Source organism: Echinops telfairi, unplaced genomic scaffold (genome assembly GCF_000313985.2).
Source record: "Echinops telfairi isolate 266 unplaced genomic scaffold, ASM31398v2 ScPeMD7_6080;HRSCAF=6971, whole genome shotgun sequence".
Lineage (NCBI taxonomy): Eukaryota > Metazoa > Chordata > Mammalia > Afrosoricida > Tenrecidae > Echinops > Echinops telfairi.
The window spans coordinates 3,817,551-3,823,682 of NW_022109980.1; the positions used below are offsets into that span (position 1 = coordinate 3,817,551).

General features: G+C 39.9%; 1 protein-coding gene and 1 pseudogene across 1 annotated transcript in view; one reads left to right on the plus strand and one right to left on the minus strand.

Annotated features, from left to right (window-relative positions):
• Positions 1-1,687, minus strand: part of LOC101649865 — a 73,746-nt pseudogene extending 72,059 nt beyond the window's left edge.
• The window catches only part of LOC101662600 (X-linked inhibitor of apoptosis), a 51,922-nt gene that overhangs the window by 5,318 nt on the left and 40,472 nt on the right, over positions 1-6,132 (plus strand). The window lies entirely within an intron of this gene.

Here is a 6,132-nt window from a genome sequence, read left to right on the forward strand (position 1 = left end):
TTTTTTTCTTCTCCTCTAAGTTGTCAAATCACTGTCCTTTCATGTCTTTCTTCATTCACGGAAACAAAAAGAACATGCAGAGCAAGGTCAGGTAGTAAGGTGTGTAGGGCAAGAGAGGCATGCTGTTTTTGCCAAAAACTGGTACACTGAGATGGCTGCATGAGCAGTTGCATTTTGTGGTGGCCAAACCAGTGCCCTGTCTGCCACAAAATAGCCCCTTTTTGTCCCACACTGTTACGCAATCTTTCCAGAACCTCTAAATAGGAAGCTTAACAGTCTGACCTGGTGGAACAAACTCCAACTCAACATTGTCATCCTTTTGGGAAGTGGACAGACGTCCAGAACAAGGTTTGACATCAATCGACATTTCACCTTTTTTGAAACGAGGAAATCACTCGTACACTTGAGTTTTCCCATAGTGCGGTCATTGTAACCATGTTCAACATCACAACAGTTTCTGCGGCATTATACTCCCCCCTCCCCCCCCAGCAGGACACAATTTCACAGCCTCACACTGTTCTCTGAAATCAGCCATCAAAAAAACCAGGATTCAAGCAAAACTGCTTTTACGGAAAAAATTCACTGTGACCAGAGAGAACCTTCCCAGGAAATGCCACTCGGTGCACTAACTCGGAGTGAGTGCCTCAATGCTCCCCTACTGAAAAAAATTCATAATATGAAAACTCCAGTCCACCCAGTACAATTCCAGTGTGTGTGTTTTTCAGGGGTGCCCCCTCGTAACCCTTATTTTTGTATATTATTTAAAATTGAGGATCCTATTGTATACAGATTTTTTTATCCCTTTTCTTCTATTCCAACAATCTGTATTAAACATTTCCTATGTCATGAATAGCCTTTGAAAATACAGTTTTTATCCTGCATGTTATTCTGTGTCTCAGTTTCCTCATCTGTAAAATAACCTTTAGGCTGGTTGATTCAAAGCCTATTATAATTATTTTCCAACTGATTATCTCAGATTTTATTAAGCCCTAAAGAAAAATCTCTGTGTAGCACATCTATTTGGAATAAATATCTCAAAGGGACAAACATTTAAAAAACAAGTTGGAGATACAAACCTTAAATTATGATTTTTCCATTCATGTACTTTAAAGTCTCAGGAGCTAAGTACTTAGGTTTTAATGTGTTGCAGGTACAGGTGGTGAGTAGGGGGACTGTGCATTGAGCTTCTAACCACAAAGTCAGTGGTTTGATCCCATCTGTTTCTCCACAGGAATCAAGATGAAGTTGGCTACTCTTGGAAACCCACAGGGGCAATTCTACTTTGTCCCGTGTAGAGTCACTATGAGTTGGAATCAGCTCAATGGCAGTGAATTTTTAGTTTGGTGACTGGTGGTGTTTTAATACTGTTTTAAAAACTGGCCTGTTTGGTACTGTTTTGTAGGGTAGGTGGAGACTAAATTGAAGAGAAAAGAACTGGGTTTCTGAATGGGAAATTCTGGAATTTCCCTATGACATAGTAGAGAAATTTTGTTGAAACTCGGGGATGCAATAACTTGTCCAAGGTTCAAACAGTTATTAGGTTGTAGAGGTAGGATTTGATTCCAGATTTCTCTAAGTCCAAAACTACTTACTTGTGTTTTTTCTTCTGTTGGGTGCTATATTTCAAAAGATGTTCTTTGAAGCACTCCTTTTTGGGTATTTCATCAAAATTGGCCAATTCAGTCATTTTGGATAAACTGAGGAGAACACTTTCTTTCAAGCAGAGATAACCCAACCAACATACCTTGGACACCTACTTTGAACTAAGTTCTGAGATCAGATTGTTGGTGGCGGCTTGTGTCTGTCCATATTACAGAGGGACCTGGTAAATATTTGTTGATTAAATGTTTGTTACAAAGAAATATATTGAAAAAGGAAAGATGTATGTACGGATTGTGATAAGAGTTGTATGAGCCCCCAAGAAAATGATTAAACAAAAAAAATGAAAGATTAAGACATTCAAGATCAAATAATTTATAAATTATTAAGGGTTCATGAGGGAGGGGGGAGGGGAAGGGGGGAAAAGGAAAATGAGGAGCTGATTTCAGGAACCCAAGCAGAAAGCGAATTTTGAGAATGATGAGGGCAACAAATGTATAAGTGTGCTTTACACAATTGATGTATGTATGGATTTTGATAAGAGTTGTATGAGCCCCAATAAATGATTAAAAAAAGATTAAAACATTCAAGGTCTTCTAGATCATCTAAAATTGGCTCTTCTGAATTTTAATTAATCTGTTAGATCAGTTATTGTATCTGGCCTACAATTTGGAGGCCAAATGTATAAGCTAAGTATTTTCTTTATGTAGTTAATAGTACTTTGCTCTTTGTGTGGTAAAGTGTATTTATGCCCATTTTGTAGGACTCAGCATAGACTGATTTTTTTTGTTACTTTTTGGAGGGGTTCTTATAAATCTTTTAACAATCCATAATTCATTTGTATTAAGCACATTTGTACATATGTTGCCATCATCATTTCCAAAACATTTTCTTTCTACTTGAGCCCTTGGTATCAGCTCCTCTTCAGCCCCTACCTTCCCCAACCCTCCCACCCTCTTGAAACCTTGAGATTTTGATTATTTTTAATTGTAGTGTGGTTGTAGCTTTGCTATTTGATTCAGTTGTGGATTTGGTTTTGGTAGGATTTGGAACACAATCCTTGTTAAGGATATATATGGTTCACATGCCTTGATCTGCTTATATCATGTCTTTTCAAGGACATAACCATGGAAAGAGAAATCTACCTGTACAGGCTGGGAACAGCTTCAACTCAGATGGGGGAATAGAGGTAGAACAGATTAGTTACAACTGATTCCCCAAGTAGGCGAAGCTGGTGCCACTAGGAATTCCTGCAATCTAAAACTATATGTATGTAGTTTGAAGTCCTATGCTTATTCCAGTCATAGTTCTGTTTGCCTCAAGACATGGACCTCTTAGCATATATCGCTCTGTGGTTTACCTTTCTATGGTTCTAGCTAATTCTTTCAGTCCTTAAAAGGGTAGGCAGCTGGGGGACGGACAACAGAAAAGTGGGTGAAGGGAGACGTCAGACAGTGTAAGATATGACAAAATAATAATTTATAAATTATCAAGGGTTCATGAGGGAGGGAGGAGTGGGGAGGGAGGGAGGGGGAAATGAGCTTATGCCAGGGGCTTAAGTGGAGAGCAAATGTTTTGAGAATGTTGAGGGTAACGAATGTACAAATGTGCTTTACACAATTGATGTACATATGGATTGTGATGAGTTGTATGAGCCCCCAATAAAGACTCACTTCCTCTCCAAGTCTAAAGAGATGAATCGGGGGTGGGGGGGGGATGCGGAGAAGGCAGCCTACCCATTCTGCCAGTAATTCTTTTGGTAATTTCTATAGATTTGGTTATAATCACTGGGTTGGATTTTGACTGAGGGTCATATGATCTCTGATGAGTAATAACCAGTCAGAACAATAGTTTCCTCATATTGCAAATGGGGACCTATGATATGTTGTGTGGGATAATGTAGATCCCACATATGAAAGCATTTAAATTATACAACACATTACATCCAGTGAAACCAGGAATGCCAAAATGCACAGGACTGATTTGATTTTCCTGGTCTCACCATTTTTCTGCCTTTAACGGCGGCGGGGGTGGTTGTGTGCCTGTGTCTTAACCACGTCCCCACTTATGTCTGTGGGTCTTTGTGTGTGTGTCTGTGTTTGTGTCTTAATCACCTGCCCACTTATATATGTGGGTCTGTCGTGTGTGAGTGTGTGTGTGTGTGCGCGCGCGCGCGCGTGCACTTGTCTCTCATTGTAGTGGAAATACTTGTATTTTCCTTCACTGACAGCCCTATACTGATTCTAGCTTTTATGGGTTTTACTGTATTGTAAAAGCCCCAAGTTGTCTGTCAGTTTGTGGTAGGTACTGTGGTGGCTTGCTTGTTGCTGTGATACTGGAAGCTATGTGTCACTGGTATTTCAAGTCCCAGTAGGGTCACCCAAGGTGAACAGTTTTCAGCAGCACAGGCTATGAAGAAGGAATAGGCTGTCCACTTCAGAGGAATTAGCCATTGAAAACCTCATGAACACTGTCAGAGAAAGTGCTGGAAGATGAGCCTGTCAGGTTCGAAGGCACTCACTAAAGTGGAGTGGCAGCACAAAAAGAGGAAGCCCTTTGACGAGATTGCTGACTCAGTCGCTGCACAAATGCAACAATAATCGTGAAGAAGCCGCAGGACGTCATTCTGTTGTGCGTGGGGTCGCCGCATCAGAACATACTCGATGGCACCTAACAAGTATCATTGTGGATTACCTTAGTCGCATAGCGCATTATGTGTTAGACTGTTAACCAAAAGGTCAACAGCAGTTTGAGCCCACCAGCTGCTCCCTGGGAGAACGATGGGACATTTCTGCTCCCATAAAGAGTTACTGTCTCAGAAACCCACAGGAACAGTTCTGCTGTGTCCTGTAGGGTCACTGTGAGTCAGAATTGACTCGATGGGAGTGAGAAAGTTATTAGCAAAGATAACATGGTGAATGAAAGTGGGGCAAGGTTTAAATCGTGACCTTATGATAAAACAAACACGAATGTGTGTGAGCATGCCTGCATCAGTCAAGGTCACTGTGGGATAAGATAGGGTACCTAGCACTGTGCCTTATATGAAGTAAGCTCTTGATAGAGGTTTTCTAGTGCCTGTTAATGATTCCGAACTCTGATGGCCTGCCCAGTAACCTTTTATCTTGCATAGACGACTACTAGCTGAGCGTCTAGGAGGAGATCTATCCAGTCTATTCCTCTACAGGAACTAATCTAGGATATTAAAAACCAAAACATCGAAATCATATTGAAATGTGGCTAATTAACCCTTTGAGGCATTGGATTGCTAACCACAAGGTCAGCTACTCAAAAGCTGCTTCAGTAAAGATTTACAGTCTTGGAAATCCTATGTATGGTTACTGTGAGTTGGAATCCACTCAATGACGGTAGGTTGGATTTTGATATGGTGTAGTCCATAGGGAACCTTGGTGGTGCAGTGGTCAAAGCACTTGGCTGCTTACGAAAAGGTCAATTGATTTGAACCCACTATTTCAGTATGGCTTTATAGCCTTGGAAATCCTATGGGGCAATTCTGTATCATACAGGCTCACTGAGTCAGAATTGACTTAATGGCAATGAGTTATGTGTGTTTGTATATGTTAGCCATTAGTATGTCCCATTTACAAGTTTGGCATGTTTTCTATTGTAGTGCTCATCTTTTTCTTGTGAATTTATAAATGCTTCCAAACTTATTCTTAAGTCTGTTCATGGTAAAAAACAAGCTATATTAAAATGAGATGGTGATAAGCCTGTTTGGGGCCTCTTAATATTGGTAATAAAAGCAAATATGTGAACAAATATTTAGATCGTACTATTGCCTGAATACTGGTTATTTTTTTTTTTTGAATACTGGTTATAATAGTAAAAAAATAGCTTTGTAAATATCTAGTTCTGAAGGTGCAGAACCATATACCGAACATGTAAGCAATGGTATTTTATTATTTGACTGGAGTTTTACAGAACAAATTTGTTTTCCTGTACATTTTGGTTTTTGACATTGATCACAATCCCTACCCCCGCCAATATAACAGCACCCTTCCATTTCCTCTCTTTGCTTACTCTTTCTTCCCTAGCCCTTCTTGCCTTCTGAGCTTTTGTTCTTTGGCTAATATTGCCTTTATTTTTTTAATCATTTTACTGGGAGGTCTTACAGCTTTTGTAACATTCCATAGTTCAATCACATGAAGTAGTGTTGTATAATTGCTGTCACAATCAGTTTCAAAACCATTTTTTCTTCTTGAACTCCTTGATATCAGCTCTACTTTATGCCCCTCCCTCCCCTACCATACCCCCCCAAGAACCCTTATTCTTTTTATATATTTATAAACTAGGGTTTTTTTTGTTTTCTTTGCCATATCTTACACAATCCAATATATCCATTCACATAGAATTCCATTTTTACGTCCCATCAAGTGGGGTTATGCAGTCATCAGTGTTAGCAGCTCCCGATTCCCACCCTCCCCACCCTCTTCCCGTACCCACAAGGACCCATTACTCCTGTTGGTGTTTCTGATGGGTCATCTATCTTGACTTTCATGTACCAAACTATCTTAA